We start from the raw sequence: 21608 nt of genomic DNA on the forward strand, positions 1-21608 counted from the left end.
GACAGATTCTGGCCTGTGAATGATTGCCCCTCATAACCTGGGCTTGTGAGCCTCCCCAGGGCTCACTGAAGACTCTGAGTCACCCAGTGCTTTTAGCATTCATGACCATGCAAATGAGACACTCCCGGGTGTACAGCTAAATCTCTACTGGAAACAGATGTCCCCACCCATAACTGCACAACACCTATCTGTCCCTTACACTCAGCGCCTCTGAATTAATTTGAAACTATGGAGACATCGTCCAGGAACAGAATGAATTAAACAGCCTGGCGTATTCAAGTGTTGTAAGCTAGAAAAAGAATTTCATTTATATAGTGCTTTTCACATCCCAAAGTGTCTTACAGCCAATTAAGTACTTTTAGTCACTGTTCTCCTGTCGGAAATGCAGCATTCGATTTGTGCACAGCAAGATCCCAAGAACACCAATGTGATGATGATCAGATCCTTTGTTTTTTTTACGCTGAATGAGGAACAAATATTGGCCAGGTCTCCAGGGGGACTCCCATCCTCTTCCTCAAAATAACATCGAGGCTCTGTAACAAACAAAGGTAGGAAGGTGCAAAATTAGAACAACAGGAGACGGTTTCGCACCTCGTGCCTGCTATGCTGTTCCAGATCATGGCTGATGTTTGTACCTCAATGCCATTTTCCCACTCGACCCTTCATGACCCTTGATATCTTGAAAACCTCAAAATTTGTTGATCTCTGCCTCTAACAATGGACAATGAGGAAGCAGGCGAGGTCATAGTTTAACGTCAAAAAATGTTGCTAGTAGAGACGGTGGGGCCTGGTACAATTACAACATTTAAAAGGCATCTGGATGGGTATATGAATAGAAGGGGTTTAGAGGGATATGGGCCAAATGCTGGCAAATGAGACTAGATTAATTTAGAATATCTGGTCAGCATGGGCGAGTTGGACCAAAGGGTCTTTTTCCATGCTGCACATCTGTATGACTCTATCTGAAAAAGAAGAACGTACAGGTTCGCGGGAGAAAGCAGGAGGTTTACCCTAAATGTTATGCTCATTCAGAGAGCCAGCGCGTGACCTGATGGGCCGAATGCCCTCCTTTTGCACTGTAACAATGCAGTGATTGTTTTTGCGTTGAAAGACGTTTGGATTTTTACAGCAGTCCAACAATTTAAAAGTCACTTTTACTGATTCATTGCATATCTCTTTGACAGTGAATTCAAACTATCAGGATGGGAATTGAACTCACATTCTCTAAAGTGGCCGATGAACTTAAGGACCACATTAGTGTAGCTAACGCCATTGGAAAGAACAGGGGTGTAGGGTAGGATACAAATCCCATTTCATTACTAACCGATTAGGGTCCTGAAGGACAATGTGGGATGTACTTTACAGGGTGTGGACATTGCTCTTTTAAGCAATATTTGCAGTCTCATAGTCTTGCTATCTCCTGGCCATGGGGTTTTGTAGCCAAGCTACCAGCTGGCACGTGGCCAATCACTAGGTATGAGTCACAACACAGAGGCTCACACTGAACAAAAGGCCACTTCAAAAGAACCCGATCCAAAACACAGCAGTTGACAAGATATCAAGCAAAGGTTGAAGGAGAGATTGTCAAAGTACTTAGACCATCCTCCCACCACCACTGTCACCCATTCACTCGATCCCCATCATTTCCAAATCACCAGCTGTTTATTACGCTCCACTAGGACCATATTCCTGCTCCAGGTCAGAATTTGCGTAATAGAATCCATTTAGGTAACCTATTCTCTTCCAGATCTCATTTGGCAGAAGCTCTGGAATAATATTTGTCGGGGTGTCTCCAAAGAGACTGTCTCCTCTTATTCTGCGGCTGGCCTGTGTTTTCCCCTATTCCAGATGGGGCTCGGCCAGGTCTTGTTGGAGTTTATAATTGACCATTCCTTTTTCCATTCCCAGGTGCCATGGTTTATCTTTTTTTTTCCGAATCTGGTTTCTCTGGAATGTCTCGATCAGGTTCTAGATTAGATTATGCACCTCGGTCTGAGACTAGGCAAAAAGCTGCAGAAACCTATGAAGCTGAACTGAAACCATTGTTTCCAGTGACTGCTCCACGCTCCGTTCCCATTACCTGGCAACAGTCAAAGATTAATTCAAATTTCAGCCCGGAATGAGCTTTTCATCTTGTAGTTGTACCTTTACTAGCAGCCTCTTATTCCGCCTTCACAGCGTCGCCAGACTTTGCTCTTACCTCAACTCATCTGCTGCTGAGTTTCTCATTCCATAAAATATCCATAGAATCCCTACAGCGTGGAAACAGGCCCTGCAGCCCAACAAGTCCACACCAACGCTCAGAGCATCCCACCCAAATCCATTTCCCTGTAACCCATCTAATCTACACATTCCTGAACACTGTGGGCAATTTAGCATCTTCAATTCACCCTAACCTGCACATCTTTGGACTGTGGGAGGAAACCAGAGCACCCGGAGGAAACCCACACAGACACAGGGAGAACTTGCAAACTCCACACAGACAGTTGCCCGAGGGGGAAATCGAACACAGGTCCCTGGCACTGTGAGGCAGCAGTGCTGACCACTAAGCCACCGTGCTGCCCTATTCATGCCTTTGTTCTAGACTTGAATATTCCGATACATTCCTGACTGGTGTCTAATATTCTATTAACTTAATTGAAATCATCTATAACCCTGTGTCTTCATTCACACCAAGTCCCAGCTCCCATCAACCCCTGCACTCATTGACTTAAATTGGTTCCCGGTCAAGCAATGACTTGGCCGTAAAATTTTCTTCTTTCTTTGCAAATCCCTCCCCACTCTTTACCTCTGTAATCGCTTCAGTCCCACAACCCCGAGATTTCTCTGCACCTCTGGTTCTTGTATGTCCCCGATTTTAATCGCTGTAACACTGTCAGATTACGAGATGCATAGATAGGATTGACAGTCAGAAACTCTTTTTTTTCCCCCAGTGTTGAAATGTCTAATACTAAGGGGTGTGTGTTTAAGGTGAGAGGGGAATAGTTCAAAGTAGATGTGAGGGGCAAGTTTTTTCACACAGGAGAGTGGCAGGTGCCTGGAACACACTGCCAGGAGTAGTGGTGGAGGCAGATACAATAGGGGGCTTTTAAAGGGCTTTTAGATAAGCACATGAATGTGAAATGACTGGAGGGATATGGACCAAGGACAGGCAGAAGGGGTTAGTTTAATTTGATGTCATGTTCAACGCAACATCATGGGCTGAAGAAGGGTCTGAAGAAGAGTCCCACCCGAAACGTCAGCTTTCCCGCCCCTCCTATGCTGCCTGGCCTGCTGTGATCCTCCAGCTCCATACTGTGTTATCTCTGACTCCAGTATTGGCAGTTCTTACTATATCATCATGGGCCGAAGGGCCCGTTCCTATGCTGTATTGTTCTGAGTTCTATGGTGACAGCCTAGGCTCTAAGGTCTAAATATTCCCTCCCTAAACTCCTCTGTCTCTCTCTCTCTCTCTCCCATTTCTTCCTTGAAGAGATTTCTTATTACAGACCCCTTCCTGGCCATCCTAACTAAGATCCTCTTACGTGGCTCAGTGTCAAACTTTGTTTCATAATCCTCCTGCAAAGCATCTTGGGAATTTTGTTATGGTGCGCTATACAAATACATGAGTTGTTGTTAAAAACATTGAAGTCTACTCTTCCAAAAGAGCAAAAAAAAAAGGGGGACGGGGCCAGGAACTTGCTGCTAATTGCTCATTGTACCTGTCTGACCATTAACATCTAGAAGGCCTCTCTGAATGAAAATACTGTGCAGAGTGCAACTCACGAGTAGCTTGCCAACTCCTTCCAGTTATATCTCGGCCTTGTGAATGCGCATCATTGTCGGCCTTTTCTTGGAGGCTTAACAGAAGTTTCCTTAGCCACGTGTTGTGTGGCTAAACCTGTTTCTGCCAATTCCCAAGCTTGCTCTCCTGGCACGTAGGGTCAGGAAACTGTTGATTCCTTCAGATTCCGATGGAATTCTGAGAGGATGTTTCCCCTTGTAGAGAGACTAGAACTCAGGGTTACAGTTTTAATAGTGAGAAGGTCCTGCATGATCTTCAAGAGGGAGATGAGGAGGATTTTTCCCTCTCAGAGGGAGAGTCTGTGCAGCTCTCTTGCCCAGAGAAGAGCAGAGGGAATTGGATTTAGTTAAAACTGAGTTATTAACTAGGTTTATGACAGATAAGTGGTCAAAGGCTATGGGGCGCAAACGGGAAAGGGGAGTTAAGATCTTAATCAGGTCAAACAAAGAGCATAGGAACAGAAATAGGCCATTCAGTCCATCGAGCCTGCTCCTCCATTTAACAAGATCATGGCTGATTGAATATTTCAAAGCCTATTACCCACATTATTCCCTTTACACTATTGATAACCAGACATTTCTCTGCCTCTAGAATCATAGAGCCATACAGCGCAGAAACGGACCCTTTAGTCCAACTCTTCCATGCTGACCAGGTATCCCAAACTGAACTAGTCCAATTTGCTTGCATTTTTCCCATATCCCTTTAAACCTTTCTTGTTCATGGGCCTGTCCAAATATCTTTTAAATGCTGTCATTGTACCAGCCTCCACCACTTCCTCTGGCAGCTCTTTCCATACACACACCACCCGCTGTGTGAAAAAAATCACCCCTCACATTCCTTTTAAATCTTTACCCTCTCACATTGAACCTATGCCCCTCTAGGTTTGGACTGCCCCCATCCGAGGAAAATGGCCTTGGCTATTCACCCCATCCATGCCCCTCATGATCCTACAAACTTCTATAAGCTCACCCCTCAGCCTCCGACGCTCCAGGGAAAATAGCCCCAGCCTATTCAGCTTCTCCCTGTAGCTCAAACCCTCCAAACTTGGCAACATGCTTCTGAAGAAGGGTCTAGGCCTGAAATGACAGCTTTCCTGCTCCTCTGATGCTGCTTGGCCTGCTGTGTTCATCCAGCTCTACACCTTGTTATCTAACATGCTTGTAAATCTTCTCTGAACCCTTTCAAGTTTCACAACATCCTTCCTGTAGCAGGGTGACCAGAATGAATCACTGATTGATCTTTTGCAGCCTTCTGGGATAGAGAATTCCAAAGGTTTACAACGTTCCAAGTAAAATAAAAATTCTTCTTATCTTGGTCTTTAATGGCAACACATCCCCCACCTCCCCCCCACCCCGACTTGTTTTAATTTGTGCTCTCTGATTCTGGACTCTCCAACTAGGGAGGAACATCTACCCAGTCTATCCCTTTAAGTATTTTGTAAGTTTCAGTGAGCTCACCTCTTGTCCTTCAAAACTCTAGAGAGTACGGGCCCAGTTTGTCCCATCTCCCCTGACAAGACAGTCTATGAAACAAGTCTGGTGAGTCTTCATTGCATTCGGTCTATGAGAATAACACCTTTGCTGAAATAAAGAGACCAAAAATTGCAGACAGTACCTCAGGTGCGGTCCATTCAAGCCTCTACACAATTGAAGCAAGACCTAATTACTCCTATACTCAAATCCTCTTGCGATAAAAGTTACCATTCCAAGAGGATCCCTAATAGTTTGCTGCACCTGTATGCTAGCCTTTGGCGATTTATTGACAAAGACACCTTAGTCCCCTTGTACCGCGACACTTTCCAAACCCTCACCATTTAAGAAATACTCCACACATCTGCTCTTCCTACTGAAATGGATAACCTCTCATTTTTCCACATTAATTTCCACCTGTCGTGATTTTGCCCAAACGCTAAGACTGTCCAAATCCTCCTGGAGTCACTTTACATCTTCCTCACATGCAAATTTCCACTGAGTTTTGTGTCATCCACAAATTTGGAAACATTACATTTGGTTCCCATGTTCCAATCATTGGTATATATTGTATGTACCTGTAGAAGCTTTACAGCTCATTTCTTTTTTGCTAGATTTGTATTCTATTCTTGGGGCCCCAAGTATTGATCCTTGCAGTCCCCCACAAATCACAGCCTGCCAACATGAGAATAATTCATTTACTCCCGCTCTCTGGTTTATCTGTTAGCCAATCCCTCATGCATATCAATACATTACCTCCTCTCCCACATGCTGTAATTTTGCTAACCAACATTCTCTATGGGAACCTTAACAAAAGCCTTCTGAAAATCCAAACATACTACATCCATCGTTGCCCCTTTACCCATTTTGTTAGCAACCTCCTCAAAATATTCCAACAAGTTGATTTTCCATTCACAAAGCCAATCAGATCATCTTTATCTAAGTATTTACTTATCATGTCCTTAACAATAGATTCTAGCACTCCTGTTGTAAGGCTGACAGGTTTGTGGTTCCCTGATTGTTTTTTTCCCCTTGGTCCTTCTTTAAATGCTGGGCTGATACTTACAAGCTTCCAATCTGCAAGAATCCTTCCAGATCCTGTAAAATTTTGGAAGATATTCACCAATGCACTGACTATCTCTACGGCCACTTTCTTCAAAACTCTGGGATATCGACCATCAAGGCCTGGGAACCTATTAACTTTCAACCCTATTAATTTCCCCAGTACAACCTTCTTACTAATATTAACTTCATTCAACCGCTCATTCTCATCACTCGGACCTCTACTTCTAAGAGATTCCTTATAACTTCCTCAGTGAAAACAAACACATTTAGCTTCTCTGCCATTTCCTTATTCCTAATTATAAATTCTCCTGACTCTGCTTTTCATAGTCCAGTACCTGTCTTGGAGAAATATCAGCTTTTTATGTACCTGTAGAAGCTTTACAGCTCATTTCTTTTTTGCTAGATTTGTATTCTATTCTTCCCTTATCAGCTTCTGTGTCCTCCTTTGATGTTTTCTAAAATCTTTCCAGTTCTCACATTTACTGCTATTTCTAGGCAGTTTATAAGCCTCTTCTTTTAATCTTATACAATCCTTGACTTTCTTTGTCAGCCTCAGTTCACTTATTTCTTGAAGGAGTGTATAGTTACTGTAAGCCATGTCATAGTTCTTTAAAGATTATCCACTGTGCCTTCATAATTATCCTGATCCAACTTTAACACAGAAACTAAAACAGAAATTGCTGGAGAAAGCTCAGCAGGTCTGGCAGCATCTGTGGAGAGAAATCAGACTTAACGTTTCGGGTCCAGTGATGAACTTTAACACCGGATTGACATTTTTTAAACATCATGTAATATCGCATTGTGGTTGCTCTCCCTAAAGGCTATTTTACAGCAAGATAATTGATTCTCCCTTTTTAATTACATAATACAAGATCTAAAATAGCCTGTCCTTCAATTAGGTCCTCAACTTATCGCTCCAACACACTCCAGAAACTCATCCTTTACAGCTTTAATGTTAGTCTTTATGCAGATTGAAGTCATCCATAACTGGGTTCCCCATGCTACGTGCTTCTCTCATCTCCTGATTAATACCATGCCCTGCACTACCTACAAATAATTCCAAAAATGTCTGTATTTTGTTTGCTCTTTCATAACACTACCCAAACAGATTCGACACATTATTCTTCCAATTTGGGATTGTCTCTTACCAATCCCAGTCCATCCTTTATTTTCAGTGCAACTCCACTGTTGTCTGTCCTTCCTAAACCTCAAATTTCCTTGAATACTCTGTACCTAGTCCTGGTCACCTTGCAGTCATGTCTTTGTAATGATCCTCCCAGAAGGGTTGCTCGACTCAAAATGTTAACTCTGACTTCTCTCCACAGATGCTGCCAGGCCTGCTGAGTTTTTCGGCAATTTCTGGATTTTCTTTCGATTGCTTGAGGCTACCAACAGATACCAACATTAACGGCTTCTAAACAGACTGAGCCAGGAATCAGGCAGACAATTACTATGGCTACAAAAGCAGTTGAGCCCTGGGAACTGTATAATCACTAAGTCATTCCTGATTCCCCAGAACCGTCTATCATCTACAAGGTAAGGGTCAGGAGAGAGACAGAATATCCCTCATATGCCTGGCTCCAACAAACTGGACAAAAGAACCTATCCACTATCTTTAACATCAACACTCTCCATGGTGTTTTTTTTTCCTTTATTCATTAGCAGGACATAGGCATCACTGTCCAGGCCAGCATTTATTGCCCCATTCCTAATTGCCCAGAGTCAGTTCAGAGTCAACCACATTGCTGTGGGTCTGGAGTCACATGTAGGCCCAGACCAGGTAAGGATGGCAGTTTCCTTCCCTAAAGAACATTAGTGAACCAGATGAGCTTTTCCAACAATCAACATTGGATTCATGGTCATCGTTAGATTCTTAATTCCAGATATTTTTATTGAATTCAAATCCCACCATCTGCCGTAGCGCCAGGTGCCCAGAATGAGTCTCTGGATTAACAGTCCAGTGACAATACCACTAGGCCATCGCCTCCCCTTATGTATATCATTGTGTATCATCTACAAGATGCACTGCAGCAACGTAACCAGGTTTGAGTGGCATCACATTCCAACTTCGCCTGGAAGATCGAGAGCAGCAATTGCATGGGAACACCAGCTCCCTTCCAAACAACACACCATCCTGACTTGGAACTATATCAGCATTCCGTTACTGCCACTGGGTCAAAATCCTATGACTTCCCTCCCCGACACCCCTGTGGGACGTACCTGGAGGTTCAAGAAGGCAGCTCACCACCATTTTCTTGACAGCAACTAGGGATGGGCAATAAATGAAAAATGGTCCCAGCCAGTGACACCCACATCTCACAAGTGAATAAAAAAGACTAAAGTCACAGGTTGGACGCTGAGAGACGGGATCCCCCTGGCTGGAGGATTTGGAACCACATGGCATCATTTCAGGATAAGGAGTTGGCCATTTATGGCAGGGATGAGGATAAACCTCTTCAGTCAGAAGGCTGTGAAACTCTGCAAATTATTATCCTAGAGATCTCTGGAGTCTCAGTCAAAAAGCACATTCAAAACAGGGAGATAATTTCATGGTAGTAATGTCGCTGGGACAATAGTCCAGAATGGAGAATAATGCTCTAGAGACGTGGGTTCAAATTTGAATCAAGGGTTACAGGAAGAAGGCAGGAGAATGGGCACTTCACTTCAGCTCTGATGAAAAGTCATCTGGACTCGAAACATTAGCTTGCTCTCTCCCCATGGATGCTGCCTGACCTGCTGTGATCTCCAGCATTTGTTGTTTTCAGTCGAGAAACATATCAGCCATGATTGAATGGTGGAGCAGACTCGATGGGCCAAATAGCCTACTTCTGCTCCTACATCTTACGATCTTATAGAGATTGATAGATCCTTGGGTATCAAGGTTACAGGGACAGGATGGGAATTGATGGAAATGTTCGACAATGATCTCATTGACTGGCAGAGCAGGGCTGAGGGAGCGAAGGACCTACTCTTATTTCCTACATCCTTATCGTGGAGGAAGAGTAGGGATATCAGGGCTCATCTCATCACTGAAGCTTGTGGCTTGACACAGTCTGCAATTGCCTTTTCCTCTTCCTTTCCACTAAAGGAATAATCCTTTAGTCCAGTAGATGTCCCACAGCACGTCAACACTGTTTGTCTTTGTATCAGTGCCAACAATAATCACCTGATTGAATGATTCAGCACCAATGGGCCCTTCCTGTGTGGCTGTTAACTCCAAAAATAATAACCCTTCAACATCGGCGTTATGTTTTAAGTGTGCACAAGCTAGCTTACTCTTTCCCAAATCCTGGGTGGTTGTAGGTGCCTTTCCGTCACGAATTCTCACGTTTCTGCCAGAGGCAACATAAAGACAAGGAGATGTCTGAGTGTTCATTTCTTTCTGGGTGATGGCTTCAGTATTAGATACTGTAGGGTACTTGAATAAGAAACTGAAAGTATAATAGGTGCAGATAGCACATGTATAGCAAATTGCCACTCCCTCCATTAACACTTTCTTAGTTATAGAGTCATAGAGTCATTCAGCACAGAAACAGACCCTTTCTTCCAACTTGTCCATGCCGACCAGATACCCTAAATTAATCTAGTCCCACTTGCCAGCATTTGACCCATATCCCTCTAAATCGTTTATAGAATCCCTAAGTGTGGAAGCAGGCATTCGGCCCATCGAGTCCATACGAACCCTCCAAAGCGAACTGCCCTATCCTCATAAGCCCACATTTCCCATGGCTAATCCACCTAGCCTGCACACCACTGGACACAATGGGCAATTTATCACGGCCAGTCCACCCTAACCTGCACATCCTATTCATATATGCATCCATACGCCTTTTAAATGTTGTAATTTGTACCAGCCTCCACCACTTCCTCTGGCAGCTCGTTTCATACACACACCACCCTCTGCATGAAAATATTGCCCCTTAGGTCCCTTTTAAATCTGTCCCCTCTCACCTTAAACCTATCCCGTCTAGTCTTGGACTCCCCTGCCCTGGGAAAAAAAAAGCCTTGGCAATTCACTTTATCCATTCTCCTCATGATTTTATAAACTTCTATAAGGTCACCCCTCAGCCTTGGATACTCCAGGGAAAATAGCCCCAGCCTATTCAGTCTTTCCCTATAGCTCAAACCCTCCAATCCCAGCAACGTCCTTATAAATTTCTTTTCAAGTTTAACATCTTTCTTAGAGCAAGAAGACTAGAATTGAACACAGCATTCCAAAAGTGGTCTAACCAATGTTCTGTACAGCTGCAACATGACTTCCCAACTCCTATAATCAATGCGCCGACCAATAAAGGTTAATTCTGATTTCAAGTGCGTTCTTTCAGCCTGAAATATGGCAATGGCTAATGCAGTGGACATGAAACCAAAATAGCCTCAGCCAGCGTGCTTTTGCTGCTCTCTGGCAGGAAGATGTAGTTGGATTCCTCTGCAGTTTGCTCCTGGTCTCACTTCCCACAGGCTGGTGACCTGGTGGTCAATGAGGGGGAAGGTTGACAATGTATCACTCTCCCAGTGGCCTCCATCCATCATTAGCTCTTGATCAGTGCTCAGCAAGAGAGGGGCCTAATGGCAGCTCTAGGATAATAAAAGCCCAGAGGGTGTGCAATGCACCTGCCCAGGATCTGGGCTGCCGGCCATTCAGCCCCTCTGCTGCGACTAGAATTGCAAAGATGCTACCAAAGAAACGGAGGCTCCAACCGACCCCTAACGTCCAACTGGCTAGAGATTTCAGCAATGCTGCGATCAGCTTTGTGAAATTGTAGCAGCTCCATGCTGGTCGTGTCAGACCAGCTGCCTACATCACCTGTTCCTGTGTCTGCCATTTCCGAAAAGTAGCGAAGAAAAACTGAGAAAAGTTGTGGCTCTTTTGATTGGTAAGTGACTCAAGCTCTTCTCTGTACTTCCCCTATCTTCCGTTGGAATGAATTGATTTTATTTTGATTTGATTTATTATTGTCACATGTACCTAGGTACAGTGAAAAGTTTTGTTTTGCATGCAATACAGGCAGATCATAACATACAAAGATCGTACGGTGATAGAACAGAGCGAGGAATACAAAGTTATGGCTGCAAAGAAGGTGAATGATTTTAACAGACTTGGCATTGACGTTTAAAAGCGCAGAACGATTGTAAGAAACGTGAGAATAAGATTTGCTCGCAGAGAGTTGCCCTGTGTTGGTGCCACCTTGAATAAACAAATTGTCTAAAAGGCCCCTCTCAAATTCCCATGTGTTCTAGCAGATTGCACCAGACCTACAATGCCAATGGGTTGCCCAGGTATTGGTCTTCATGGAAATAACTCCCCAGACCATTGGTAGAGTCATTGAGGCCTACAACACAGAAAAAGACCCTTTAGCCCATTGAGTCTGTGCTAGTCAAAAACAAGCACCTAACTAATTCTAATTCTAATGCCATTTTCCAGCACTTCGCCCCTAAAACCATGTATGTCTTGACATTGCAAGTGTACATCTAAATACTAAACATTTTGGCTAACAGCTGAATTAATTGCACCTGGGACTGATCATATTCCATTCTTTTATCGATTCTTAGGATGTGGGTACTGCAGATAGGCTTTTGTTGCCCATCCCTATTACCCTTAAAAAACAGCACTCTGAACCATTGAAGTCCATGGACAACCACAGTGCTGTTACGGAGAGAGTTGGATCCAGCAACACTGCAGGAATGCCGACGAATTTCCAAGTCAGGACGGTGAGTGGCCAGGAGGGGACCTTGCAAGGTGTGGTGCTCCCATGTATCTGCTGGACTTGTCCTTCTAGATGGTATTGATTTCAGGTTTGGAAGGAAGAGGCTCAGCTGTAGTGCATCTGTTAAAGGGTGAACAAAGCACAGCATGGAAATTCTGGAAAATCCCCTGCTCTGGCTGACAAAAGCGAAATAACATAGAATACCAGAGTTCTCATGAGAGGTCATTGACGTGAAATGTTAACTCTACTGCCTACTCTACAGATGCTGCCAGCAGTTCTTTGAAGAGGGAAATTTGAAAACATTTCTACGCTCAGAACTGTGGAGCTCTCTTCCTCAAACAACAACTGACACTGGGTCAATTATTAATTTTAAATCTGAGACCAATAGATTTTAGTTAAACCCAAGGTTAAGGGATAGGGGGCAGACGTGGGTGTACAGAGTTAGATCATAGATCTGGTATGACCTTACTGAATGGCAGCGGGGTGGGGTGGTCTGCTGAATGGCCTCTTCCTATTCTGACATTCCTATGCAAATAAAGAGAGCAAAAGTGATGAGATACAGGTTAATAATTCCATAAATAAAGAAAATCACACACTGCAATTCATTCCTAGAAGGTTGGAATTGGAAAACGAAGAGGTTGTATTGCGTAGAGTCAAAGATATTCACTTCTTGTGCTTAGATCATAAGAAATAGGAACAGGTTGAGGCCATTCAGCCCCTTCAGCCTGCTCTGTCATTCAATAGATCGTGGCTGATCCAACATTCCTCACGCCCACTTTCCTGCCCTTTCCCTGTAACCCTTGATTTCCCCGATTGATTAAGAATCTATTTCAGCCTTGAATATACACAAGGACTCTACCCCCACAGCTCTCTGTGGCAAGGAGTTCCAAAGACTCACAACCCTCTGAGAGAAGAGATTCCACCACATCAATCTGTGCGGAGTTTGCACATTCTCCCCATGGACTGTGTGGGTTTCCTCTGGGGGCTCCGTTTTCCTCCCACAGTCCAAACAGGTGCAGGTTAGGGTGGATTGGCCGTGCTAAATTACCCCGTAGTGTCCAGGGATGTGCAGGCTATGTGGGTTAGCCATGGAAAATGCAGGGTTACAGGGATAGGGTAGAGGGAGGTAGGTCTGGGTGGAATGCTCGGAGGGTTGGTGTGGGCCCGATGGGCCGTATGGCCTCTTCCACACTGTGGAGTTTCTATGATTTTATTCTATGATCTCAGCCTTCAATTGACGCCTCCTTATTCTGAGACTACGCCTCTTAGCCCGCACTAGCATCTACTGTGAATATCTTTGGCTCTATACTAAGAGGGAAATCAAGACAGTGTAAAATAGTACTCTAGAACTGAGAGATTCTGTCTGTCAGGAAAGATGAAGTAAGCTGGGGTTCCTTTCTGTAGATGTGACAGACTAAGGAGTGAATGTAGAGAGGAGTTTCAGATCACAAAACACTCACAAGCTAGAACTAGGGAGGCATTAATATAACCTAGCCACGAATGAATCCAATTGGGAATTCAGGGGCAAATAATCCTTTACCCAAGAAAGTGGTGCTAATCTGGTTCTCCCTATCTCAAGGAATTATTGAAGGAAATAACACAGGTACATTCATGGGTGAAACTATATAAACACATGACGGAGAAGATTATATAAATAGGGTGGGATTAAAGAGGAATTTATAGCTTGGAAGAAGGCCATTTGGCCCTTTGGCTGACAGGTATCCCAGCCTAATCCCATTCCTCCCAGTTTGAGGCAAATATCCAAGTCCTTTTGAAATGTGGGGAAGGTTTCTGCCTCTGCCACTCTTTCTGGCAGTGAGTTCCATTTCCCACCACCTTCCCCCCTACCCCCAACCCCCAACTTCAGCATCTTCTGGGTGAGAGAAAGAAAAGTTACCCCTTGAATCTTCAAAAATTCACCTAGAGTCATAGAGTCACACAGCACGGAAACAGACCCTTCAGTCCAACCAGTCTGTGCTGACCATAATCCCAAACTAAACTAGTCCCACCTGCCTGCTCCTGGCCCATATCCGTCCAAACATTTCCTATCCTTGTACTTATCTAAATGTCTTTTAAACATTGTAACTGTACCTGCATCCACCACTTCCTCTGGAAGTTCAGTCCACACACGAACCACCCTCTGTGTAAAAAAAAATTGCCCCCCATGTCTTTGTTAAATCTCGCTCCTCTCACCTCAAAAATGTGTCCCGTAGTCCCCCATCCTAGGGAAAATACAACTACCATTAACTCTATGCCCCTCATGATTTTATAATTTCACCCCTCAACCTCCTACACTCCAGTGAAAAATGTCCCAACCTATTCAGCCTCTCCTTATAGCTCAAACCCTCCATAAAACCTTTTACTCTAAATCTTTCATGTCCTCCGCAGTTCCAACACCCACAACATCCTCCCCTTACCCAATAGGGCACGGGGAGAGACTGGACATCGATCTGTTGGACTGAATGGCTCTGCGCCACGCGGACTTTGTAAAGTTAACGCCTCCCACATGCCACGTTGGATCTCACTGGCTGTTTGTGCAGCGGGTTCAACGCACTGTGATCCTGATCCGCGCACGTGTGTGTGTGTCAATGGGGAAACTTGCAGAGTCCCGATAACCCTGGTAACCCTGAAAAGATAAGGGGGAGGGGGCCGGGGAGTATGGCTGACATCTTGGGTCAGCAGGCAGGCCCTCAGGGTGAGACCAAAACGAAAATGGCCCCAAAGAGCTGCGGACGCTGGAAACAAGAAACGAAATTGCTGGGGAATGGAAACTCTGGCAGATCTGTGGAGAGAAAGGAAGCAGAGTGAACGGTTTCGGGGACCAGCGACCTTTCTTCAGTGATAGACCAGAATGCCACACCGCCATTTTGATTCCTCAGGGCAAAGATGGTGTTTACTTGCAGCAAGAACAGAGTCTTTCAACGGAGGGTATCCCGCTACAGCTCCCCCACGGTTGTCCTTCTCTCTTTCACCCGCCACCACCACTCCCGGCTTCAGTCGTGTTGGAATAGTTTACAGATCTGAGTGTCAGCGGCAAACTTCAGAGTGGGCAGCAAAGATGGCGCCAGTGCAACCATTTTGTCCCCCTTCACTACTCACCATGACGAAGCACCGCGCACAGGGCCCATTGTGAGGCCTGGTGCCCCACAGTCCCCCGTTTGTCAACTCCACAGTCGATGAGATTTTTCTCAGCCAGGCTGTGGAAGGGGAGCTGCTCCAGAAGCCTGTGTAGGCCGCAAAACCCTCCCTGGAAAATAACAATGCTCCACTCCAGCCTGACTCTTGCCATCATGTGGATCAGACACTCATCAGCAAAGCGATGGAAGGCGTCAGCACCACCTGCTCAGCTATAACCTGCTCAGTGACGCCCATTTTGGGTTCCGCCAGGGCCACTCAGCTCCTGACCTCATTACAGCCTTGGCTCAAACATGGATAAAAGAGCTGAATTCCAGAGGTGAGGTGAGAGTGACAGCCCTTGATATCAAGGCTGCATTCGACCGAGTGTGGCATCAAGGAGCCCTGGCTAAACTGGAATCAATGGGTGTCCAGCAAGGAACCCCAGCACAACTAGAATCAGTTGGGGACTGGGGAGGCAATGGCCTAGTGGTATTATCGTGGGACTATTAATCCAGAGATTAAGGTAATGTTCTGAGGATCTGGGTTCAAATCCTGCCACAGCAGATGGTGGATTTTGAATTCAATAAAAATGTGGAATTGAGAGTCTAATGATGGCCGTGAATGCATTGCCAATTGTCGGGAAAAACCCATCTGGTTCACTAATGTCCTTTAGGGAAGGAAACTGCCATCCTTACCTGGTCTGGCCTACTATGTGACTCCAGACCCACAGCAACTACATTTGACTCTTAATTAGGGTTGGGTAGCTATGCCCCCATCTCGTGAATAAATAGTAAAAGACATGGGAATCCAAAGGCAAACTCTCAGGTGGTTGGAGTCATACCTGGCACATAGGAAGATGGTTGTGTTTGTTGGAGGTCAGCCATCTCAGCTCCAGGACATCTCTGCAGGAGCTCCTCAGGGTAGTGCCCTAGGCCCAACCATCTGCAACTGCTTCATCACTGACCTTCCTTCCATCATAAGGTCAGAAGTGGAGATGTTCGCCAATGATTGTACAATGTTCAGCACCATTCATGACTCCTCAGATACTGAAGCAGTCCATGTTCATGTGCAACAAGATCTGGACAATATCCAGGCTTGGGCTAACAAGTGGCAAGGAATATTCGAGCCACACAAATGCCAGGCTATGACCATCTCCAATATATACAATCCAATCACCGCCCCTTGAAATACAATGGTGTTACTATCACTGAATCCCCCACTATTAACATCCTCGGGATTACCATTGACCAGATGCTCAGCTGGACTCACCATTTAACACAGTGGCTATAAGAGTAGGTCAGAAGCTAGGAATACTGCAGAAACTCACCTCCTGACTCCCCAAAGCCTGTCCACCATCTACAAGGCACAAGTCAGGAGTGTGATGGAATACTCCCCACTTGCCTGGATGGGTGCAGCCCCAACAACACAAGAAGCTCAACACCATCCAGGACAAAGCAGCCCCCGCTTGATTGGCACCACATCCACAAACATCCACTCCCTCCACCACCGACGCTCAGTAGCAGCAGTGTGTACCATCTACAAGATGCCCTGCAGAAATTCACCAAAGATTCTCAGACAGCACTTTCCAAACCCTCTACCACTTCCATCTAGAAGGACAAGGGCAGCAGATACATGGGAACACCACCCCCTTCAGTTCCCCTCCGAGCCACTCACCATCCTGACTTGGAAATATATCGCCGTTCCTTTATTGTCATTGGGCCAAAATCCTGGAACTCTGTCCGTCATGGCATTGAGGTTGTCCCTACACCATACGGGCAGCTCACCATCACCATGTCAAGGGCAACTAGGGACGGGCAACAAATGTTAGTCCAGCCAGCGATACCCATCTCCCATGACTAAATTAAAATAACCGTCTGGGACCAAGTGGCAAACCAGTAAGACAACAGGGCTGGCACCTTTCCTGGAATGTTGAGAGGAGCCAGTTCAGAATGGCAAAAGATGGAAAGTGGTGTTCCACAGGGAACAACGCTGGGACCTCATTCACACACACATTTGTTCCAGGCAGCTGTCACTCCCCGTTGGGATGTGATCAATAAACTTCAACGATCGATAATCAATCTGTTTGGCCACACCACGTTACATTGTCTGTGGCAGGGATAGAGATGCTGCCCACAAGACCTCCCTTCTTTAATCTTCCATTCATCAGGGCAGTCCTGCCAAGGGTTAATGCATGGCCCCAGGGCGTGCCTTTTGCAACACTTGGGACTTCCTTCAGCCTCATCCCTCAAAACATCCGCTGTGTGAATGAATTAGTGAGTTTGTGCAGACTGCGGGTTTTTTTTTTCTCTCTCTCTGTTCAAGTAAACACTGCAAGCTTTCTGCCCTCTAGCCACCCGCTTCAGGACTGACGGGGAAACACATTTCCTTTTGTGAAAGGGCACAGGGAGTCTCAGGGTGCATCGACGCGAACCTCCCTCTCTCAAATAAGGATGGTTCTGTCTCACCCCCATGCTCCACTTCCCTTGCAAACTGTTTGGCAAATCAATTTTCTTTGGAAGGAGGGAGTTGCAGGCAAACAGGAACTTGGAATTGGGGAGTCGTGATATGGGCGAGGCCTGTTTCAGTAGGAAAGGCTCGGGCTCAATTAGACAGATGTGCATTTGTCAAACCTACCTCCCCGCGTCTGGCAGGCACACCTAAAGGAGCTCCACCGATTCAACCAGCTGCCGCGGCTATAGCCACCTCAACCACAACTGGAAGCCACTCCACGCACAGCAAGATCCCACAGGCAGCAATCAGCTAGCTCGCCAGGCTGCTTTGTGCCCACGGCGTGCCCTCCCATGCACCTCACCGAACTGGGGCCGGTTATAATGGGAGAGTGGGAATATTGTACTTGGATTCGATTCTGCTGCAGCTGGTGAGCTCCTCAGTCTGTTCTGAACCCACCCCAATTCAGCGTGGCACTAGTCGCACCTCTCTCAATGGTGGCTTTCCTCACTGTGAAACATAGACACATAGGAAATAGGTGCAGCAGTAGACCATTCGGCCCTTCAAGCCTGCACCACCATTCGATACGATCATGGCTGACCATGCAATCTCAGTATCCCATTCCCGCTTTCTCTCCATTCCCCTTGATCCCTTTAGCCGCAAGGGCCACATCCAGCTCCCTCTTGGATATATCTAATGAACTGGTCCCAACAGCTTTCTGTGGGAGAGAATTCCACAGGTTCACAACTCTCTGAGTGAAGAAATTCTTCCTCATCTCAGTCCTGAATGGCTTGCCCCTTATTCTTACTAGTTCTGGACTTCCCCAACATCGGGAACATTCTTCCCACATCAAGCCGGTCCAGTTCCATCAGGATTTTGTATGTTTCTATTTTTCTGAAGAAGGGTCTAGGCCCGAAACGTCAGCCTTCCTACTCCTCTGATGCTGCTTGGCCTGCTGTGTTCATCCAGCTCTACACCTTGTTATCCCCTATTCCCAATTCCTTTGCCTCTGTCAAATCTGCTCCCAGGATGAGGCATTCCACTCCCGCACCTCTCAGATGTCCTCGTTTTTCAAGGACCGCAACCTCCCCTCTCAGTGGTCGAGAACGCCCTCGACGATGTCTCCCGCATTTCCCGCAACTCAGCCCTCACACCCCCTCCCCACAATAACAACCAAAACAGAATCCCCCTCGTCCTCACGTACCACCCCACCAACCTCCGGATCCAACGCATCATCCTCCGACACTTCCGCCATCTGCAATCCGACCCCACTACCAAAGACATTTTTCCCTCCCTACCCTTATCTGCTTTCCAGAGGGACCACTCTCTCCGTGACTCCCTTGTCCGCTCCACACTCCCCTCCAGCCCCACCACACCCGGCACTTTTCCCTGCAACCACAGGAAGTGCTACACCTGCCCCTACACCTCCCCCCTCACCCCCATCCCAGGCTCCAAGAAGACTTTCCACATCAAGCAGAAGTTTACCTGCACATCTGCTAATGTGGTATACTGTATCTGCTGTTCCCAATGTGGCCTCCTCTACATCGGGGAAACCCAGCGGAGGCTGGGGGACCGCTTTGTAGAACACCTACGCTCGGTTCGCAAGAAACAACTGCACCTCCCAGTCGCGAACCATTTCAACTCCCCCTCCCATTCCTCAGATGACATGTCCATCCTGGGCCTCCTGCAGTGCCACAACGATGCCACCCGAAGGTTGCAGGAACAGCAACTCATATTCCGCTTGGGAACGCTGCATGCCAATGGTATCAATGTGGACTTCACAAGCTTCAAAATCTCCCCTCCCCCTACCGCATCCCAAAACCAGTCCAGCTCGTCCCCACCTCCCTAACCTGTCCTTCATCCCACCTATCCCCTCCTCCCACCTCAAGCCCCACCCCCATCTCCTACCTAATAACCTCATCCAGCCCCCTTGACCTGTCTGTCCTCCCTGGACTGACCTATCCCCTCCCTAACTCCCCACCTACACTCACCTTTACTGGCTCCATCCCCACCTCTTTGACCTGTCTGTCTCCTCTCCATCTATCTTCTCCTTTATCCATCTTCTATCCGCCTCCCCCTTTCTCCCTATTTATTTCAGAACTCCCTTCCCCTCTCCCATTTCTGAAGAAGGGTCTAGGCCCGAAACGTTAGCCTTTCTGCTCCTCTGATGCTGCTTGGCCTGCTGTACACCTTGTTATCTCAGCCCTAGTGGTATTATTGCTGGACTGTTAATCCAGAGACGTAGATAACGTTCTGGGGACCTGGGTTCAAATCCTGCCAGGGCAGATGGTGGAATTTGAATTCAATAAAACAAAACCTGGAATTAAAAGTCTAATGATGAGTTGATTGTCAGGAAAAACCCATCTGGTTCACTCGTATCCTGTAGAGAAGGAAGCTGCCATCCTTACCTGGAACAAAAACAGAAGTTGCTGGAAAAGCTCAGCAGGTCTGGCAGCATCTGTGAAGAAAAAAATTAGAGTTAACGTTTTGGGTCCGGTGACCCTTCCTCAGAACTGACAAACAGTCATAAGAGACCATCTTGGAAGGAAATCTGTCATCCTTACCTGGTCTGGGCCTACATGTGACCTCACACCCACAGCAATGTGGTTGACACTTAACTGCCCTCTGGGCAATTAGGGATGGGCAATGAATGCTGGGCCTGGCTGGTGATGCCCTCATCCCATGAATGAATAAAAGAAAATGGAAAAAATAGCTGTTACTTGCCCAGTCACCATCACTGAGACTATCTTCTTTTATTAATGGATGTTTAACATTGCGAAGGGTTTTTGAGGAATTCAGGAGGAACTGCTTCCACTGGAGAAGAATCATTAACCAGAGGACCATGAGATTTTAAGATAATTAGTGTCAGAACCAGAGGTGAGACAAGGAGGATCTTTCTAAGCGGCAAGTTGTGGAGTCATACAGTACAGACAAGTCCCTTCATCCTGTCGAGACTGTATCAACTACACTCTCCCACACAAGGCCCAGAGCCTTGAATATTCTGACATAGAACACACTAGGCACATAGCCTTGCGTATTATGACATAGAACATACTAAGCCCGTAGCCTTGACTGTTAAGACATAGAACACACTAGGCTCATTGCCTTGCGTATTATGACATAGAACATACTAAGCCCGTAGCCTTGAGTGTTACGACATAGAACACACTAGGCCTGTAGCCTTGAGTGTTAAGACATGGAACACACTAGGCCCACAGCCTTGAATGTTATGACATAGAGCACACTAGGCCCACAGTCTTGAGTGTTATGACATAGAACATGCTAGGCCTGTAGCCTTGCGTGTTATGACATAGAACACACTAAGCCCATAGCCTTGAATGTTATGACATAGAACATGCTAGGCCTGTAGCCTTGAGTGTTATGACATAGAACACACTAAGCCCGTAGCCTTGAATGTTACGACATAGAACATGCTAGGCCTATAGCCTTGAGTGTTATGACATAGAACACGCTAGGCCCACAACCTTGAATGTTATGACATAGAGCACACTAGGCCCACAGTCTTGAGTGTAATGACATAGAACATGCTAGGCCTGTAGCCTTGCGTGTTATGACATAGAACACACTAAGCCCATAGCCTTGAATGTTATGACATAGTACACACTAGGCCCATAGCCTTGAGTGTTCTGACATAGAATACATTAGGCCCACAGCCTTGAATGTTATGATATAGAGCACACTAGGCCCATAGCCTTGAATGTTATGACATAGAGCACACCAGGCCCATAGTCTTGCGTGTTATGACATAGAACACATTAGGCCCACAGCCTTGAGTGTTCTGACATAGAACACACTAGGCCCACAGCCTTGAATGTTATGACATTTTAAAATTTGTGAGATTTCCCACGCAGTACCCCTCTCAACCCTCTGGGTGAAAATATTTTCCCCAATCCCCTCTAAGCTGCTGCCTTTCACTTTAAAATTGTGCCCTTCATCCCTTCACACTATTGACCCTTCAACTAGGGGAGCAATTAGTTTTTATTCCCCCTGTGCGTGTCC

General features: G+C 46.1%; 1 long non-coding RNA gene across 1 annotated transcript; it reads right to left on the reverse strand.

The window, feature by feature from the left end:
- Nucleotides 1–285: 285 nt before the first annotated feature.
- Nucleotides 286–9726, reverse strand: LOC125487320. Its single transcript, XR_007265811.1, has 2 exons — nt 9595–9726; nt 286–533 (listed from the first exon to the last, which is right to left on the reverse strand). It is a non-coding gene; the product is annotated as an uncharacterized LOC125487320 (long non-coding RNA).
- Nucleotides 9727–21608: the final 11882 nt, after the last annotated feature.

The sequence above is a fragment of the Rhincodon typus genome, chromosome 39, assembly GCF_021869965.1.
Source record: "Rhincodon typus isolate 14 chromosome 39, sRhiTyp1.1, whole genome shotgun sequence".
Lineage (NCBI taxonomy): Eukaryota > Metazoa > Chordata > Chondrichthyes > Orectolobiformes > Rhincodontidae > Rhincodon > Rhincodon typus.